This window comes from Bubalus bubalis, chromosome 2 (assembly GCF_019923935.1).
Source record: "Bubalus bubalis isolate 160015118507 breed Murrah chromosome 2, NDDB_SH_1, whole genome shotgun sequence".
Lineage (NCBI taxonomy): Eukaryota > Metazoa > Chordata > Mammalia > Artiodactyla > Bovidae > Bubalus > Bubalus bubalis.
In genome coordinates, this window is record NC_059158.1 from 86,806,001 (window position 1) to 86,828,555 (window position 22,555).

General features: G+C 36.3%; 1 protein-coding gene across 2 annotated transcripts in view; it reads right to left on the bottom strand.

Moving 5' to 3' along the window:
* The window catches only part of SLC4A10 (solute carrier family 4 member 10), a 344,973-nt gene that overhangs the window by 248,392 nt on the left and 74,026 nt on the right, over positions 1-22,555 (bottom strand). The window lies entirely within an intron of this gene.

Here is a 22,555-nt window from a genome sequence, read left to right on the forward strand (position 1 = left end):
TCACGTCTTTCAGGTTTCCCACTTCTGATACTATAAAGATTTCACGTGCCCAGGAAAGTTTGAATTTTTTGTCATTTCTTTACAAATAAGCAATGTTCTATTTAATTAACTGTCCAATGCATCTGTTGCCATGTTAAAGCGTTAGTTCTTAATTATTGGGCAATTTTCTCCACATATGACTAAGCTTTAATGATTTAAGAAGCAACATTGTACTCTCTCTTAAAGGACTCTTTCTTCCAAACCATGTGCATCGTCACTTATCCAACCCATCAAAATTAGAATTTCCTAAAAATGATGAATTTTTCTTCTGGAAATCTTTGATAATTGTGTATAATAGCAGATAGATAAATAAGTAAGTGCATATTTACTTTTTAATTCTCAGGAACTATTTTTATTTCATATCTTTCAGACCAACACACTTCAAATCAAAATAATTTTTATACTATTAATAAAAGGTACAAAATCTCCTATAGAACTTAATATGCAAAACACAAAATGCTATTATCAAATTCCAAAAGTGCATGGTTAAATCTAAATCTAGGAAATTAAACCTATGTTATTGGCATTTTTATTGTGGTTTTTCATTGCATATTATTTGTGTTCATTGAGATTCTTATAATGCTTTCTTTTACCACAACAGAGTAGAATTAAGGAATTTTAAGATTAATAAAATACTCTGATGATAGAAAACTGATATCCTCCAAGATTATAAATGGAAATACTTTCTCTTTACCATGTGATAAAAGATCATGTTTTAGAAATAAAACAAAGACTAAAATTATATTTAATTGAATGTAAAATTAGGACACCAAATATAACATATTACCCTAAAAGAGTCCTCACATTATATATAGCCTGAATTAATGAACACTTTCTTTATATACCTATGAATGCTTTATGTGTATACCTGTGATATAAACTAAATGAAATTTAATGATAGCTAACAGTACTATACAGAAAATGTTTCTTAAGTGTAAACTAATTACAAACCAGTATAACTTCCCTTCTCCCATTCACAATATATGATGAACATTTGAGCATAATTTGTATTATCATGGAGACTAATGAGTCTTAAAAATTGGGCTTCTTTAAAAGGCTGATGGGTAGAGGCACAGGGGAGATGTTGGTCACAAGTGCAAACTTCCAGTTACAAGATGAATAAGTTCTAGGGATCTAATGCACAGGATAGTGATTACAGTTAATCATATTGTATTATATACTTGAAAGTTACATATGGTGGTAATTTTTGCAATGTGTAAGTATATCAAATTAAACTTATACAATGTGATATGTCAATTATATCTCAATAAATTTAAGGGAAATGATTATACCTTAAATAGATCTAATTTTTATTTGTAGAAAGAAAGAAATTAGTCTTATTTAATAGTCTGATCCATATTACACCCTTAGAGAAATTACTGCCTCTAACTGCACATGTTCAGACAAAACGTTTGGTAGTTTTGGCTGTATGTATACAATGACATACCTGAATGGAAAATCATATGTATTATGATTTATACATGCAGTATTTACTCTCTTATTGTAATCAAAATAGGTAAGTTTTCTTTAAGAGCTATCTTAACAACTATCTCCCTTTCTATATTTATTTATTCATGTGGAAAATATTAAACATCTTCTTTGTGTCAGATGCTGTGCTACAGAATTCATGACAAAGTAAGATATGCCATCACAAAAGCAGATAATTAAACAAGTATGCTTTGCCATGACAGAAGATCAAGGGATATGAGACTGATTAATAGGACAGATCCCTAACGTAAGGACCAGAAAAGATCTTCCTAAGGAATTACTGTTAAAACTGAGAAGATCTTGAGTAAATGATATCTGAGGGGTGCTGAATACAGCATGGTGAGACCATGAAGTCTTAGTAGGATGGAGAGAAGAGATGAGGCTGAAAGGTAAACCAAGGTCTAATCACAGGACTTCTCAGAAACCATTTAAAGAGGACGGACTTAAACTTCAGGGGAATGGGAACCCTTAAACACAATCATTTTTGTAGTTTAATATTATTCTGGCTATGGGAGAGAATCAATTGAGTAAAATAAAACTGGAAAAGACAAGATATATAATTTGGGGCAGGGGATAATGGTGGCCTGAACCCAAGTGGTGGCAGTAGGGATGGAGAGAAATTGATAGATTCCAGATATACTTTCGGAGAAGGCAATGGCACCCCACTCCAGTACTCTTGCCTGGAAAATCCCATGGACGGAGGAGCCTGGTGGGCTGCAGTCCATGGGGTCGCTAAGAGTTGGACACGACTGAGCGACTTCACTTTCACTTTTCACTTTCATGCATTGGAGAAGGAAATGGCAACCCACTCAGTGTTCATGCCTAGAGAATCCCAGGGACGGGGGAGCCTGGTGGGCTGCCATCTATGGGGTCGCAGAGTCGGACACGACTGAAGAGACTTAGCAGCAGCAGCAGCAGATATACTTTTTAGTTAGAAAGAATGTGATGGAAGACTAAATGTGAGAAATGAGGTAGAGAGAAGTGTCAAGGTTTATTCATAACCTCCTAAATTATTATAGATTTCGTCTTGACAGTTCATATACTTTCATCATGTTCCATTGTATTGTCATTAATTTCACATGTATGTGTTTAGTTTTTATAAAATAGCCAGAAAGTGTTGAGAAGGAAAGCTCATCTGACATTCATTCTGTGACCTCTCAAAATGTGCTTAAATTTGAGCAAAATTATTATAAACGAATAAACAAAAAATAAACTGAAAATTGTACTTGTCTTTCATATATTTTGTCACAACACTGATGATCAGGCTTCTTTTTTTGTTATAGTCACTACTTTGTTGTATTTTTTAGATTCTACATATAAGTGATGTCATACAGTATTTGTCTTTCTTTGTCTGACTTATTTCACTTAGCATAATGCCCTCCAAGTCCATCCATGTTGCTACAAATGGCAAATTTTAATTATTTTTTATATGGCTGAGTAGTATTCCATTGTGTGTATATACTACATCTTCTTTATCCATTCATCAGCAGCAGGTCGTATTTTCATCTCTTTCATGGTTTCCTAAATAAACGCTGTGAAAAGCTTTTATTTAGGCCCCAGTTGTTTAGTTTTGCTTTTATTTCCTTTACTTTAGGAGGTGGATCCAAAAATTATTGCTGTGACTTATGCTGTGTTCTGCCTATGTTTTCCTCCAGGAGTTTTTTAATATCCAGTCTTAGATTTTGGTCTTTAATCCATTTTATGTTTACTTTTATATATGGTGTTAGAGAATGTTCTAATTTCCTTCTTTTACATGTATCTGATCAGCTTTCTTAGCAACATTTATCGAAGAGACTGTCTTTTCTCCACTGTATACTGTTGCCTCCTTTGTTGTAGATTAAATGGCCATAAGTGCATGGGTTTGTTTCTAGGCTCTATCCTGTTTCATTGCTCTATATATCTGGTTTATGCAAGAACCATATTGTTTTGATTACTGTAGCTTTGTAGTAGTCTGAAGTCAGGGATCATGATTCCTCCAGCTGTGTTCTTTTTTTCTCAAAATTGTTTTGGCTATGCAGGGTCTTTTGTGTTTCCATACAAATTTTAACAATAAAGAAGCAGATTCACAGATATAGAGAACAAACTATAGAGGGAATGTACTTCAACATAATTAAAAAAACATATATGACAAACCAGCAGTTAATGTTATTCTCAATGGTGAAAATTTGAAATCTTTTCCTCCAAGATCAGGAAAAAGATGGATGCTCACTCTTGCCACTTCTCTTCAACAAAGAATTGGAATTCCTAGCCATAGCAATTCAGCAAGAAAAAGAAGTAGTGGGCAACCAAATTGGAAAGAAAGAAGTGAAACAGTCACTATTTGCAGCTGACATGGTATTATATATAGAAAACCCTAAAGACAGAACCCTCCAAAATCTGTTAGAAATGATAAATAAATTCAGTAAAGCCAGAGGATACATCAAGATACAGAAATCTTTGGCATTTCTATTCACTTATAGTGAACTATCAGAAAGACATATTGATATAACATTCTCTTTTTTCAGTTTTATTTTTAACTGGAGGATAATTGCTTTACAAAATTGTGCCGGTTTCTGTGATGCATCAACATGAATCAACCACCCTCTTGGGTGCCACACAGTACCAGGTTTGAGCTCCCTGTGTCCTACAGCAAATTCCCACTGGCTATCTGTTTTACATATGGAGATGTATATGTTTCAATGCTACTCTCTCAACTCATCCCACTCTCTCCTTTCCCCACTGTGTCCACAAGTCTGTTCTCTATATCTGCATCACCATTAGCATCAAAAAAATAAAATATCCAGGAATATTTCAAGAAGGTGAAAGAGCTGTACACCAATAACTATAAGACTGATGAAAAAAACTGATGCATACACAAATAAATAGAAATATATCCAGTGTTTATGAAATGCAGGAATTAATATTGTTTAAAGGTCCATACTACCCCACACTACCCAAAGAAATCTACAGGTTCAATGCAATTCCTATCAAAAATCCAATGGTCTGTTTCACAAAACTAGAAAAACAATTCTAAGATGTGTATGAAGGGACTTTCTTGGTGATCCAGTGGTTAAGACTGTACTTCCAATCCAGGAGTCATGAGTTCTACTCCTGGTCAGGGAACTAAGATCCAGCATGCTGCATGGCATGGCCAAATAAATAAATAAATATTTAAAATAATAACTTTTAAAAAATAAAGTATGTATGGAACCACAAAATATCTCAAGCAGCTAAAACAACCTTGAGAAAGAAAAAAGTTGGAGGTATCATGCCCCCTGATTTCAAACTATACTACGAAGCTTATGGTGTTCAAAACACTATGAGTACTGGCACAAAAAAAGAAACACAGATTAATGGAACAGAATAGAAATCTCACATGTGTATGTACAATGAATTTATGATAAAGAGGCAAAGAACATACAGTAGAGAAACAATAGACTCTTTAATAAATGGTATTGGGAAAACTGGATCAGTTCAGTTCAGTTCAAAAGAATGAAGCTAGGCCACTATCTGACAGCATACACAAAAATTAACTCAAAATGAATTAAAGATTTGAATGTAAGAACTACAATCATAAAATTCCTTGAGGAAAACACAAGCTGTAACCTAATGCACATAAGTCTTAGCAATGGTTTTGAGGATTTGACTCCAAACTCAAGGGATTAAAAGCAAACATAAACAACTGGGACTGGGCATGCTAAGTTACTTCAATTGTGTCCGACTCTTTGGGACGCTATGGATCATAACCTACCTTATGGCAGGCTTCTCCTTCCATGGGATTCTCCAGGGAAGAACACTGGAGTGGCCTGCCATGCCCTCCTCCAGGGGACCTTCCTGATCCAGGGATCGAACCATTATCTGGCATCTACCGGCATTGGCAGATGGGTTCTTTACCACTAGTGCCACATGGGAAGCCCCAAACAAATGCCACTACATCAGACTAAAAATCTTCTGCACAATGAAGGAAACCATCATCACAATGAAAAGCAACATACTGAATGAGAGAAGATATCTGCAAATCATATATCTGATCAGAAGCTAATACCCCAAAATATATAAACAACTCATACAACTCAACAACAAACAACCTGATTTGAAAATGGACCCAGTAGCTGAGCAGACATTTTTTCCAAAGAAGACATACAGCTGGCCAAGAAGCACATGAAACGATGTCCAATATCATGTCATTATTAGGAAAATACAAACTAAAACCACAATGAGCTATTACCTCACATGTGTTAGAATGGCTATCATCAAAAAGACAAGATGTGAAAAATGTTAGGAAGAATGTAAAGAAATGGAAATCCTAAACTGTTAGTGGGACTGCAAATTGGTATAGGCAGAATGGAAAAAGTATGGAGATTCCTAAAAAAAAAATCAAGAATAGAACTACTACATGACCCAGCTATTCCACTTCTGAGTATTGAAGTGAAAAACATGAAAATACTAATTCGAAACTCCTGCGTTCATTGCAGCATATTTACAATAGACAAGATCTCGAAGCAACATAAGTGTCCGTCAATGGGTGAACTGTTAATGAAGATGTGATACATATACACAATGGAACACTGCTGCTGCTAAGTCGCTTCAGTCGTATCCGACTCTGTGCGACCCCAGAGACGGCAGCCCACCAGGCTCCCCCGTCCCTGGGATTCTCCAGGCAAGAACACTGGAGTGGGTTGCCATTTCCTTCTCCAATGCATGAAAGTGAAAAGTGAAAGTGAAGCTCCTCAGTCGAGTTCGACTCTTCGTGACCCCCTGGACTGCAGCCTAGCAGGCTCCTCCATCCATGGGATTTTCCAGGCAAGAGTACTGGAGTGGGGTGCCATCGCCTTCTCTGCAATGGAATACTACTCAACCATAAAAAGGATGAAATCCTATCATCTGTGACAACATGGATGGACCTAGGGGTTATTATGCTAAGTGAAGTAAGACAGAGAAAGACAAACATTGTAGGATTTCACTCATATGTGAAATCTAAAAGGACAAAACAGACAAAATAAAATAAAAAACAAACCCATAGAAACAGAGAACAGATCAGTGGTTACTGGGGGAAAGGGATTGGAGGGTGGGCAAAATAGATGAAGGAGGTGCATGGTGATGTATGGTAACTGTATTTGTGGTGGTGATCACTTTGTTCACAGATGCCAAATTATAATGTTATACCCAAGAAACTTATATAATTAAAAAAACTCACTTCAGATATAGCCAGGCTACTGACCCCACAAGCCATGGTGGGTGAGGACTACTAATAGGAGGGTAGCATCCTCTACAATAAAATCTTTAGCATGAAACAAATGTATGAGACTCTGGAGCCACCCACGGTATGGCTGGGTGGCATGCTGGGGCTGCTCCTGTTGCTCGAAGCAGACCCTCTTCCCCCAAAAAAAGTTTATTCCAGAGAATACCTCTGAAAACCTAACTAATCTATTTTGTTTTATGTAATACTGCTTTTTATTTATTTATTTATTTGCTTTTTAAAGTATAAATTAGTTCACTTTCCAAAGTAATTTGGCAAAATACATTACAATTCTTAAAAACATTGAGTCCTTTCTAGTATTTCATGTGGAGAATCTGTACAAAAGAAATAGGCAGATGAAGGTTTCTGCACAAAGATGTTTGGTGCTACATTCTTAGAAGAGAAAAAACAGAAATAATATGAGAAAGGTTAACTAAATTATGAGACAACAAAATGGAATGCATTAGTAACCAACAAAGATGTTAATGACAATGAAATGTGTACTGTAATAGAATATTGAATGAAAAACAAAATCCCAATATATTTATGTAGTACAATCTCAAATCAATGCAAAGAAATAGAGGAAAACAACAGAATGGGAAAGACTAGAGATCTCTTCAAGAAAATTAGAGATATCAAGGGAACATTTCATGTAAAGATGGGCATAATAAAGAACAGAAACGGTATGGACCTAATAGAAGCAGAAGATATTAAGATATTATGGTCTTCCTGATAGATTTAGCTTTCATTAAAATACAATTTGGGCAATACTAAAATTTGCACGAGCAGCTGCAATCGGCACACTTAGCATGGCAGAGAGGAGCTACCCCACGTCCGAGGTCAGGGGCAGAAGCCAGAAGGACCCCATGCCCGAGGGGTGGCGGCCAAGAGGACTGACCCCACGTCCAAGGTCAGGGGCAGTGGCAGGGAGGAACAACCCCGCCTCCCAGGTCAGGGGTGGCGGCTGAGAGGAGCTACCCCTGCCCGAGGCCAGGGGCAGCGGCCAGAGGTACAACCCCACGTCCAAGGAGTGGTGGCTGCGAGCGCACAGGAGGGCCTAGAGGAGCTATTCCACATTCAAGGTCAGGAGGGGCAGTGGTGAGTACCTCATCCAAGGTAAGGAGCAGCAGCTGTGCTTTGCTGGAGCAGCCGTGAAGAGATACCCCACGTCCAAGGTAAGAGAAACCCAAGTAAGATGGTAGGTGTTGCAAGAGGGCATCAGAGGGCAGACACACTGAAACCATACTCACATAAAACTAGTCAATCTAATCACACTAGGACCACAGCCTTGTCTAACTCAATGAAATTAAGCCATGCCTGTGGGGCCACCCAAGACAGGCGGGTCATGGTGGAGAGAGAGGTCTGACAGAATGTGGTCCACTGGAGAAGGGAATGGCAAACCACTTCAGTATTCTTGCCTTGAGAACCCCATGAACAGTATGAAAAGGCAAAATGATAGGATGCTGAAAGAGGAACTCCCCTGGTCAGTAGGTGCCCAATGTGCTACTGGAGATCAGTGGAGAAATAACTCCAGAAAGAATGAAGGGATGGAGCCAAAGCAACAACAATACCCAGCTGTGGATGTGACTGGTGATAGAAGCAAGGTCCAATGCTGTAAAGAGCAATATTGCATAGGAACCTGGAATGTCAGGTCCATGAATCAAGGCAAATTGGAAGTGGTCAAACAAGAGATGGCAAGAGTGAATGTCGACATTCTAGGAATCAGCGAACTGAAATGGACTGGAATGGGTGAATTTAACTCAGATGACCATTATATCTACTACTGCGGGCAGGAATCCCTCAGAAGAAATGGAGTATGGTCAACAAAAGAGTCCGAAATGCAGTACTTGAATGCAATCTCAAAAACGACAGAATGATCTCTGTTCATTTCCAAGGCAAACCATTCGATATCACAGTAATCCAAGTCTATGCCCCAACCAGTAATGCTGAAGAAGCTGAAGTTGAACAGTTCTATGAAGACCTACAAGACCTTTTAGAACTAACACCCAAAAAAGATGTCCTTTTCATTATAGGGGACTGGAATGCAAAAGTAGGAAGTCAAGAAACACCTGGAGTAACAGGCAAATTTGGCCTTGGAATATGGAATGAAGCAGGGCAAAGACTAATAGAGTTTTGCCCAAAAAATGCACTGGTCATGACAAACACCCTCTTCCAACAACACAAGAGAAGACTCTACACATGAACATTACCAGATGGTCAACACCGAAATCAGATTGATTATATTCTTTGCAGCCAAAGATGGAGAAGCTCTACACAGTCAACAAAAACAAGACCAGGAGCTTACTGTGGCTCAGATCATGAACTCCTTATTAACAAATTCAGACTTAAATTGAAGAAAGTAGGAAAAACCACCAGACCATTCAGGTATGACCTAAATCAAATCCCTTATGATTATACAGTGGAAGTGAGAAATAGATTTAAGGGCCTAGATCTGATTGATAGAGTGCCTGATGAACTATGGAATGAGGTTCATGACATTGTACAGGAGACAGGGATCAAGACCATGCCCATGGAAAAGAAATGAAAAAAGCAAAATGGCTGTCTGGGGAGGCCTTACAAATAGCTGTGAAAAGAAGAGAAGTGAAAAGCAAAGGAGAAAAGGAAAGATACAAGCATCTGAATGCAGAGTTCCAAAGAATAGCAAGAAGAGATAAGAAAGCCTTCCTCAGAGATCAATGCAAACAAATAGAGGAAAACAACAGAATGGGAAAGACTAGGGATCTCTTCAAGAAAATTAGAGATACCAAAGGAACATTTCATGCAAAGATGGGTTCGATAAAGGACAGAAATGGTATGGACCTAACAGAAGCAGAAGATATTAAGAAGAGATGGCAAGAATACACAGAAGTACAAAAAAGATCTTCATGACCCAGATAATTACGGTGGTGTGATCACTCACCTAGAGCCAGACATCCTGGAATGTGAAGTCAAGTGGGCCTTAGAAAGCATCACTACGAACAAAGCTAGTGGAGGTGATGGAATTCCAGTTGAGCTATTTCAAATCCTAGAAGATGATGCTGTGAAAGTGCTGCACTCAATATGCCAGCAAATTTGGAAAACTCAGCAGTGGCCAGAGGACTGGTAAAGGTCATTTTTCATTCCAATCCCAAAGAAAGGCAATGCCAAAGAATGCTCAAACTACTGCACAGTTGCACTCATCTCACATGCAGTAAAGTAATGCTCAAAATTCTCCAAGCCAGGCTTCAGCAATATGTGAACCATGAACTTCCTGATGTTCAAGCTGGTTTTAGAAAAGGCAGAGGAACCAGAGAACAAATTGCCAACATCCACTGGATCATGGAAAAAGCAAGAGAGTTCCAGAAAAACATCTATTTCTGCTTTATTGGCTATGCCAAAGCCTTTGACTGTGTGGATCACAATAAACTGTGGAAAATTCTGAAAGATGGGAATACCAGACCAACCGACCTGCCTCTTGAGAAATTTGTATGCAGGTCAGGAAGCAACAGTTAGAACTGGACATGGAACAACAGACTGGTTCCAAATAGGAAAAGGAGGACGTCAAGGCTGTATATTGTCACCCTGTTTATTTAACTTATATGCAGAGTACATCATGAGAAACGCTGGGCTGGAAGAAGCAAAAGCTGGAATCAAGATTGCCAGGAGAAATATCAATAACCTCAGATATGCAGATGATACCACCCTTATGGCAGAAAGTAAAGAGGAAGTAAAAAGCCTCTTGATGAAAGTGAAAGAAGAGAGTGAAAAAGTTGACTTAAAGCTCAACATTCAAAAAACGAAGATCATGGCATCTGGCCCCATTACTTCATGGGAAATAGATGGGCAAACAGTGGAAACAGTGTCAGACTTTATTTTTCTGGGCTCCAAAATCACTGCAGATGGTGACTGCAGTCATGAAATTAAAAGATGCTTACTCCTTGGAAGAAAAGTTATGACCAACCTAGATAGCATATTCAAAAGCAGAGACATTACTTTGCCAACAAAGGTCCATCTAGTCAAGGCTATGGTTTATCCAGTGGTCATGTATGGATGTGAGAGTTGAACTGTGAAGAAAGCTGAGCCCCAAAGAATTGATGCTTTTGAACTGTGGTGTTGGAGAAGACTCTTGAGAGTCCCTTGGACTGCAAGGAGATCTAACCAGTCCATTCTGAAGATCAGCCCTGGGATTTCTTTGGAAGGAATGATGCTAAAGCTGAAACTCCAATACTTTGGCCACCTCATGCGAAGAGTTGACTCATTGGAAAAGACTCTGATGCTGGGAGGGATTGGGGGCAGGAGGAGAAGGGGACGACAGAGGATGAGATGGCTGGATGGCATCACTGACTCGATGGATGTGAGTCTGAGGGCACTCCAGGAGTTGGTGATGGATAGGGAGGCCTGGCATGCTGCGATTCATGGGGTCGCAAAGAGTCAGACACGACTGAGCTACTGAACTGAACTGAACTGAAAATTGTATTTAAAAGGAACATTATGAAAAATTGAAAACAAGTTTGTCCTTTTTGATTTTAATATAGGACTTGGGTCACATTAAAAATAAATTTTATTTACTGCAAATAAACGACTCAAAAAATACCCCTAAATAACCTTTGTTAAAAGGATTCAGGCTTATAGCTAAAAGCACAAGCTATGGAGGCAAACTGTGAAGTTCAAATCCTGGTTTTACAAACTTGGAATATTTATATACTGTCTGCCTCAGTTTGCGCATGCCTGCATGCTAAGTCACTCTTGTCCGACTCTGTGTGGTGTGATCCTATGGACCCTCCATGCTCCTCTGTCCACGGAATTCTCCAGGCAAGAATACTAGAGTGGGTTGCCAGTGCCTGCCTCCAGGGGATCTTCCTCACCCAGGGATCAAACCCGCAGTCTCTTTTGTCTCCTGCATTGGTAGACAGGTTCTTTACCTCTAGCGCCACCTGGAAAGCCCTGCCTCAGTTTGCTTATGTAAAATGATGATAATCCTACTAGTGTTGTTGTAAGGATGAAATGTAATTAACACATATGAAACAGTTAAAGCAGTGCCTGGCACAGAGGAATCACTGAATAAATATTTGCTATTGCCATTCTAAGAAAGACACAGTTGCAAGTTTGTTATAGTGTCAAAAAAATGAAGAAGAATAAACAACTACATACAATAAGATTATAAAACAATTGGAAGTATATAAATGATTGAGTTCAAGATCTGAGGATGAGAGTGTAGACCCTCCAGACCTGGGTAAGCAGAATATATTTTTTTTAAAAATTAGGTATATAATACAACTTTTATACTATACTGGTTTGAAGTCAGACAAACATTGATTAAATCTTAGATTAACCAGTTAGTGACCATGAGCAAGTTGCTTAAACTCCTCACCTGTTTCTTCACCTGTAAAATACACTTAATCATACTTCATCATTTCATGTATCTCACAAAGCTGTTTTGAAGGTTAAGTAAGAGAATATATATAAGGCAGTCAGCACAAACTACTAATATATTGAGTTGGCCAAAAAGTTCATTCAAGTTTTTCTGTAAGATGGTAGAGAAAAACCCAAATAAACTTTTTGGCCAACACAATATAAACTCAATAAACAATGAAAATAATAATAATACTATTATTGTTTATTGGTTCAGGGAAAAGAAGAATCAACAGATCATTTTAAAAGTTGTTAAGCTAAAGGTATGGGGGGATAGTATATAATAAACAAGGGAAGATGACCAGTTCCTTTCCCTTTGTCAAATACAGTAACCACCTCTGCCCTCATTATTCTCAATTTTGCCATCTGCCTCAAAATCCTGGCATAATGTAACCACAGAATAAATGTGGTTGATTTATTAATAATCAGCTAGTCACCAAATCCAGCAACCATTTTTTATCTTTGTTATTTGCAACCTATCTCAAACTACTGTGTCATTACCTAGTCAGGAACTCTCTACAAATGTTCTAGTTTAGCACTTGATGACCTCCATGGTCTGACCCTGAAATATCTTTCCAATGTTATTAACAGGATCCTCCTTAAATTGTCTGATATTGCACCTAAACTCAATAGCTCACCATTCCCAATAATCATTCTGTGCTTGAGGCCTCTAGCTTTGTTCATGCTATTACATTTTGATCTTGGTTCAGATCCTGGTGCTGCTATTTATTACTGAAGACCATTTTACAAGCTATAAAACTTCCACAGGCCTCAGGTTCCCTATTAGTAAAGTGGAGAAAATAACAGCACCTATCTATATAGTGCTCCTGGAAGATTAGATGATATAAAAATATAAAATGCTTAATGCACACAATGACTACCTAGAACATAATAAATGCTTTACAACTATTATTGTTATTGTTAGAATGCATGCCTTCTTCTCCTCATCTCCATAGGTCTAAATTTATTAGACATTGAATTTAGCTTACTTCTCCACACACACATATAAATTCATCAAAATTTAACAAACAAATCTTCCATGATTCCTCTTACCACAAACTTTCAGTCTTACCTAGCTCTCTCACAGCTCTTTAACAAATCCTCAATTATCCTTTCTGACTTCTCTGAAATATTTGTGCTTTCTTTTAGTGTTATATATGCCCTTATCTAATCTGTCTTAATTATTAAGTTCTTTAAGATAAAAATCTATATTTGATCATTTTTATATTGCACTTAATATAGTTTCCTGAACTTAACATGTACTTGAAAATATCTATGGAAGTAGTGAAAGAATGAAATCCATATCTTCCTTTCTGGGATAGTTGTTTCAAAACTGGTACTCTAATGGCAAATACAGGAGCAGTTTCAAAGATGATTCAATAAGGCAAGTATGCTAAGTGTCAGTAAATGTCACAAAATGTTTGTTCTGTTTAATTTTTATTCTCTTTAGTGCTATAGTTGTAGAATGCAAGAATTAGCCTATTAAGAAGCCCTACAACTCATCAATTAATTCAGTAAAGTTGAAGGATACAAAATTAATATATCAAAATCTGTTGCATTTCAATACACTAACAATGAACTATCAGAAAGAGAAGTTAAGGAAACAACTCCATTTACCATCGTATCAAAAAGAATAAGATAACCAGGAATAAACCTACCTAAGGAGGTAAAAGACCTGTACTCGGAAAACTAAAAGACACTGATGAAAGAAAATGAAAAAGAAATAACACATGAAAAGATATACCATATTCTTAGATAGGAAGAATTAATATTATTAAAATGGTCATACCCAAGGCAGTCTACAGATTCAACGCAATCCCTATCAAAATATTAAAGGTATTTTTCACAGAATGAGAACAAATAATCTTAAAGTTTGTATGGAAACACAAAAGACCCAAATAGACAAAACAAAAGACCTAAATAGCCAAAACAATCTTGAGAAAGACTAACAGAGCTGGAGGAATCACATTCCTTGGCTTTAGTCTATACTAAAAGCTACAGTAATCAAAAGAGCGTATTACAGGCACTTCCACCCTACAGAATACAATTTTGTTTGTTTACCAAGATTTATTAGTTTAAAAGTACATGACTGTGGAGTAACTCTCTCCAATACATCACCAGAGAAAGAAAAATTGTAATTAGAAAGTGTTTTAGTGAGTGAGTGAGTGAAAGTTGCACAGTCATGTCCGACTCTGTGACCCCATGACCTATACAGTCCATGGAATTCTCTAGTCCAGAATACTGGAGTGGGTAGCCTTTCCCTTCTCCAGGGGACTTTCCCAACCCAGGGATCAAACCCAGGTCTCCCACATTGCTAGCGGATTCTTTACCAGCTGAGCCACAAAGGAAGCCCAAATGAAAGTACTATTGCTCAATCATGTCTGACTCTCTGGGACCCTGTGGACTATAGGCCGCCAGGCTCCTCTGTCCATGGAATTCTCCAGGTAAGAATACTGGAATGGGTACCCATTCCCTTCTCCAGGGAATCTTCCCAAACCAGGGATCAAACCAGGGTCTCCTGCACTACAGGCAGATTCTTTATCATCTGAGCCACCAGGGAAGTCCTGTTTCAGTGAGGATAGCATCAAACCTAGATGACTAGGGTATAAAGTACAATGTTTGATTGTTTTAAGACATCCCATATATATCTATCAGTCATTTAAGGTGTTTGATAGGTCAAGGACACAGTTCCCTACACTGGACTTAATGGGTACTATCAGAATTTGCCCTAGTCACCTTCTGTTGTCCATGTTTAGCTGCTGACTATTCCTCCTTCTGACTGGATAGTCTTTCTTTACCAATGTTAATAGTTGAATAAACTTTCTTAGATTTGGGAGTCATTTGGTCCCTTTAAATCAGTGTTTCATATCTCTATGTATTATATGTTGGCTCTAAGGTTTAACTTTCATAAGGTACTTATTACCCTGTATTTAAATAATTTGGGTGCAACATGCTGAAAGAAAATTCTACCATAATGCAGACAAAGAATATTTTCCCACAATGAAATGGGTCAAATATGTTCAACATTTAAAATTGCATCCCACACTGTAAAAGCAGTGCTAAGGGGAAGGTTCATAGCAATATAGGCGTACCTCAAGAAACAAGAAAAAGTCAAATAAATAACCTAACTCTACACCTAAAGCAACTAGAAAAGGAAGAAATGAAGAAATGCAGGGTTAGTAGAAGGAAAGAAATCTTAAAAATTAGGGCAGAAATAAATGCAAAAGAAACAAAAGAGACCATAGCAAAAATCAACAAAGCCAAAAGCTGGTTCTTTGAGAGGATAAATAAAATTGACAAGCCATTAGCCAGACTCACCAAGAAACAAAGGGAGAAAAATCAAATCAATAAAATTAGAAATGAAAATAGAGATCACAAGACAACACAGAAATACAAAGGATCATAAGAGACTACTATCAGCAATTATATGCCAATAAAATGGACAATGTGGAAGAAATGGACAAATTCTTAGAAAAGTACAACTTTCCAAAACTGAACCAGGAAGAAATAGAAAATCTTAACAGGCCCATCACAAGCACGGAAATTGAAACTGTAATCAAAACTCTTCCAGCAAACAAAAGTACAGGTCCAGACGGCTTCACAGCTGAATTCTACCAAAAATTTAGAGAACAGCTAACACCTATCCTACCCAAAGTCTTCCAGAAAATTGCAGAGGAAGGTAAACTTCCAAACTCATTCTATGAGGCCACCATCACCCTAATACCAAAACGTGACAAAGATGCCACAAAAAAAGAAAACTACAGGCCAATATCACTGATGAACATAGATGCAAAAATCCTAAACAAAATTCTAGCAATCAGAATCCAACAACACATTAAAAAGATCATACACCATGACCAAATGGGCTTTATCCCAGGGATGCAAGGATTCTTCACTATCTGCAGATCAATCAATGTAATACACCACATTGACAAATCAAAAACTAAAAGCCATGTGATTATCTCAATAGATGCAGAGAAAGCCTTTGACAAAATTCAACATCCATTCATGATAAAAACTCTCCAGAAAGCAGGAATAGAAGGACCATACCTCAACATAATAAAAGCTATATATGACAAACTCACAGCAAACATTGTCCTCAATGGTGAAAAATTGAAAGCATTTCCCCTAAAGTCAGGAATAAGACAAGGGTGCCCACTTTCACCACTACTATTCAACATAGTTTTGGAAGTTTTGGCCACAGCAATCAGAGCAGAAAAAGAAATTAAAGGAATCCAAATTGGAAAAGAAGAAGTAAAATTCCCACTATTTGCAGACGACATGATCCTCTACATAGCAAACCCTAAAGACTCCACCAGAAAATTACTAGAGCTAATCAATGAATATAGTAAAGTTGTAGGATATAAAATCAACACACAGAAATCCCTTGCATTCCTATACACTAATAATGAGAAAATAGAAAGAGAAATTAAGGAAACAATTCCATTCACCATTGCAACGAAAAGAATAAAATACTTAGGAATATATCTACCAAAAGAAACTAAAGACCTATATATAGAAAACTATAAAACACTGGTGAAAGAAATCAAAGAGGACACTAATAGATGGAGAAATATACCATGTTCATGGATCAGAAATCAATATAGTGAACATGAGTATACTACTCAATGCAATCCCTATCAAGCTACCAATGGTATTTTTCACAGAGCTAGAACAAATTATTTCACAATTTGTATGGAAATACAAAAAAACCTCGAATAGCCACAGCAACCTTGAGAAAGAAGAATGGAATTGGAGGAATCAACCTGCCTGACTTCAGGCTCTACTATAAAGCCACAGTCATCAAGACAGTATGGTACTGGCACAAAGACAGAAATATAGATCAATGGAACAAAATAGGAAGCCCAGAGAGAAATCCACGCACCTATGGACACCTTATCTTTGACAAAGGAGGCAAGAATATACAATGGAGAAAAGACAATCTCTTTAACAAATGATGCTGGGAAAACTGGTCAACCACTTGTAAAAGAATGAAACTTGAACACTTTCTAACACCATACACAAAAATAAACTCAAAATGGATTAAAAATCTAAACCTAAGGCCAGAAACTATAAAACTCCTAGAGGAGAACATAGGCAAAACACTCTCTGACGTAAATCACAGCAGGATCCTCCAAGACCCACCTCCCAGAATATTGGAAATAAAAGCAAAAATAAACAAATGGGACCTAATTAAAAGCTTCTGCACAACAAAGGAAACTCTAAGCAAGGTGAAAAGACAGCCTTCAGAATGGGAGAAAAATAATAGCAAATGAAGCAACTGACAGACAACTAATCTCAAAAATATACAAGCAACTCCTACAGCTCAATTCCAGAAAAATAAAAGACCCAATCAAAAAATGGGCCAAAGAACTAAACAGACATTTCTCCAAAGAAGACATACAGATGGCTAACAAACACATGAAAAGATGCTCAACATCACTCATTATCAGAGAAATGGAAATCAAAACCACTATGAGGTACCATTTCACGCCAGTCAGAATGGCTGCTATCCAAAAGTCTAAAAATAATAAATGCTGGAGAGGGTGTGGAGAAAAGGGAACCCTCTTACACTGTTGGTGGGAATGCAAACTAGTACAGCCACTATGGAGAACAGTGTGGAGATTCCTTAAAAAACTGGAAATAGAACTGCCTTATGATCCAGCAATCCCACTGCTGGGCACACACACAGAGGAAACCAGAATTGAGAGAGACATGTGTACCCCAATGTTCATCTCAGCACTGTTTATAATAGCCAGGACATGGAAGCAACCTATATGTCCATAAGCAGATGAATGGATAAGAAAGCTGTGGTACATATACACAATGGAGTATTACTCAGCCATTAAAAAGAACACATTTGAATCAGTTCTAATGAGGTGGATGAAACTGGAGCCTATTATACAGAGTGAAGGAAGCCATAAAGAAAAACACCAATATAGTATACTAATGCATATATATGGAATTTAGAAAGATGGTAACAATAACCCTGTATGCAAGATAGCAAAAGAGACACAGATGTATAAAACAGTCTTTTGGACTCTGTGGGAGAGGGCGAGGGTGGGATGATTTGGGAGAATGGCATTGAAATATGTATAATATCATATATGAAATGAATCACCAGTCCAGGTTTGATACATGATACAGGATGCTTGGGGCTGGTGCACTGGGATGACCCAGAGGGATGGGATGGGGAGGGAGGTGGAAGCGGGGTTCAGGATGGGGAACACGTGTACACCCATGGTGGATTCATGTTGATGTTTGGCAAAACCAATACAATATTATAAAGTAATTAGCCTCCAATTAAAATAAATAAATTTATATTTTAAAAATCAAAAATAAATAAAACTGCATCCCATAGGAAAATGTATAATATTTCATTATTCTTACACATTTTATTTGAATAATTTGATTTTATATTTCTACATAGCAACAAAAAACTTTTAAAATCTTTGAAAAATGCTGATTTATGAAAAGGCAAATTTCAGTAAGTGAAACAATATGTTTTTAAGTCCTTATTCTAGAGTGTTCTACCAACAGGCTCTACTTAGTAATTTTTGCTTTTTTAAGAAGAATTTAAGTCTTACCTCATAAGTGGAATTTTCTTCAATTACCCATATCTAAGTGACTATTCTTTCCTCCTTCCTCTAAAGCTCCGTGTTATGAACCTCACTTATTTGGCATTTAGCCTATATTACATTACATTGACATCTTTCTTTTTATGCACATGAGCTCCCAAATACACAATACTTTATTTGAAAGTCTATTTAATGTAGTTTGTCATTCACAGGCTTGTTTCATAATATCCATGTGTGTGTTTTATCTCCTCCTTAGCCTGTAAACTCCTCAGAGAAAGGATTTTTTTCTTTAAAAAATTTTTATTGTTTTTTTATTGATAAAATTCAAAGATTCTTCTAACAAATAAAATTTGTTACAAGGCACTTGCAAAAGAATGGGAGTCTTTTAACTGCCTATGTCTTGATGCATATGGAACCCAAGGACGCACAGTGTGTTTCAGACCGTGCTCTATACACTGCAGCAGAAGGCTGGCTCTTTGGTAGGTGAGAAAGAGGCTGTTGTAATAAATGACTTAATCAAATATGGTTAAAACTCTTTAGGCAGTTCATATGTAACTGTTAGATAGTGTAGCTGAACACCATGTCAGAGAAAAGGCACAGCTGCAACAAGGTCTAAATAAAAACAATATTTTGAACAGTCCATCCTTACCTGTTAAGACTCTTTATTAGGAATTTTTATTGGAGTATAGTACTTTACAGTGTTGTGTTAGTTTCTGCTGTATAGCAGAGTGAATCAGCTGTACATACATACATATCCCCTGTTTCTTGGAATTCCTTCCCATTAGGTCACCACAGAGCACTGAGTAGAGTTCCCTGTGCTATACAGTAGGTTCTTGTTATCTATTTTATACATAATAGTGTGTGTATATCAACCCCAATCTCCCATTTGTCCCATCTCTTCTTTCCCCCATTGGTATCCATATGTTTGTTCTCTATATCTGTGTCTGTATTGCTGCTTTGCAAATAGGTTTATCTGTACCATTTTTCTGAAAGGATTTTTAATTATATATATAAACATTCAATAAATATCTGCTGAATTAAAGAATAAAAGGCTATCTGATACTTCAATTAGATTATAAACTTAGTTATGGCAGGAAACATTTTATGATTATTTAAAATCACAGAATGGAGTGCATAATAAGTGCTCAGTAATATTTTTATTGATGACAATATTAATTATATATCTGTAGGAACACAGTCTCTAGTTTTTAAATTTAAATTCTAAACTTTCTATTTTTAAGGCAATAAACTGTTGGGCTAAATTTGCATAAATGTGCTTTTTATTCTCTTAATGTACAATGAAAGTTTATATTCTCATCTTTGTATAATATCTGATTGCAGACAATAAAACACAATGTGAAAGATATTTTATACAGACTCTCTCTATGCACACACATGTATATATAGTGTATATTCACACAGAAATAAAATTAATATCTATTAATATCTATATTAATGTGACCCTCACCTCTTTAAAATTCCAGTTTAAGAAAATTGATTCTATGTTGTTGACTCCAGATCTTTTTAGTACACAAACAGCACCTGCCATAGTATAAAAGGAAACCAAATAAGCAAGGTTCTGTATGAGTAGCTTTGGAAACAGACCAAGATGGACTGGGCAGGCTCACACACCGGGATTTAAGACACAGGAAAAATCCCAACAGTGCCTGAAATTCTCAGCACCAGCTGTCATTCCATATTTTACTGGATTAAGAAATTATGTTACTTAAATGGAACTTTTAATTCATTTTGAAGATGAGTATGTGTCATGAATCCACTACTTTCTTTGAAAAATGAGAAAGTTTTAAGTAGTCTGGGAATATGGGGGTACTCAGGGCAGAGCTTGCCAAGTAGAATCTAGATAAAGAATCTGAATAGAAATGCCCCAAAAGAAAAGGTGAAAGGTCCAGAAATGTGTTTGTTTTACTTCCCAGTTTTGCCAAGAGCCTGCTGTTCTTACTGCAGAGTTGACTTGCCCACTAAAGTGTTGATTTAAATAGCAAAAAGTTTTGGTGCCCAGAAGCATAAATTAAAAATTCATTATAACATCTGTAAAGATCTTGTTTTTAAAAGACTATGATCTCTAAATCTTAATTACTAGAAAATCAATCATGCCTGATAGCACTCTGCTTGCTTTCATAATTTTCCCTTTATTCCTTCCTGAATAGTGAAAGCAACCACTAAATTGCATCAACAATATTGTGAATATACCTTATCACTTAGTTGTGAGTGGAAGACTAAAGGACATAAAAATGCCAAAAGAGATACTTCAGTCAGTTCCTACACAATAAAAAAATCATTCCCTAACATGAAAGCAATAGTTTCAAAGAACAATTTTAAAACCATAGTTTTGAAGGTAGAAGTTTTACCTAATAATTTTATAGAACTAATGAGTGAAACAATGTAATAGTTGTCGTCTTAACTATCCAATCTCAGCCAGTACTAATGCATTTCAGACTCTACACAGAAGATATATTTAGAGACTCTATTTGAGTCAGTAACTTTATAATCATTATTCTAGGGTATACTTTTCATTTTTCTAAATACAAGGAATGGAGAAAATACTCTTTCTTAAAGACTATAAAATTAAAAATTATAAGCAATAGCAAGAGGTCATTAAGTCAAGTGATTCTGCCTCAGTAAGGATTAACACCTAAGCCTTCTAAAGCAGATGGCTTTTCTATCCTATTTTTAGACACGATTTTTAGAATGGAGAGCTTATCCTTGGTAACCCTATTTAGTGTTTACTTTAAAAACAAAGTTTTTAAAAACTTTGTTTATAAGTGGTTTTCTTACTATAATTAAGATCTTTCACTTTGATAACTGAATAAACTACAATTATACTGTTATTTTTTTATGATCAATAAAGAACAACTGTATTGAGAGAAAGATGATCATAGCTGACCATGTCTCTTAACATGAAGACATTGCTTAATAAATGTCTATAAGACATTTTATTTGGAAAAAAGTATAGATTAGGGAGAAAAAAATCAGAGAAGTTAGGAAAGGCTATATTAAACTTTTAAATTATTATAATTCACTTAATTTCATAACTGAACTGACACTAACTTATATGATCATTTTAACTTATAAATCCAAGATATTATTTTAAACTATGTCCATTTATTTTTTCTTAATTGCTAAAATATACCTGCTTATTATGGAAAACAGAGCACAAAGAAGAAAAACTTACCTGCAGTTTTAACACAATGAGAGAACCACTGCAAACATTTTGATGTATGTCCCTCCAATATTTAAAGGCATCCACAGAATCAGAATACATATATATGTTTGAGTATATATATGTATTCTGAAAAAAGAATATATATATACATATTCTGAAAAAAGTATAATTAGGTATGTATACACACACACATATGTATATATGTGTATATATATGGAATATAGGTATGCGTATATATGTGTATATATTAGGAATGTATACACACACACACACACCTTTTTTAACTTAGGAATTCATTATGGATGTTTTTTATTACTTTCTTGAAAGTCTTACATGCACACAAAAAGTCTTCTACAACCCATTGCTAACGGCAGGATACCAATCTGTCACAAAAACAAACCTCATCAATCAACCAGTAAGATTTCCATCATTTTGCTGATGTAAATGATGCTGCAATATAACTCCTACACACAATTTTGCTCAGACTTCTGATTATGTATTTCCTTCAAATGAAGTACTAGTAGTAAATTTTTCTTACAGAAGAAATGAATGCTCCCAGTACATGTTGGCAAAGGATCCTCTAAGAAAAGTGAAACTAATCTGTGTCTATAAATAGAGAATGGTAGTGCCCCTTTCTCTTACCCTTGCCTCATCAAC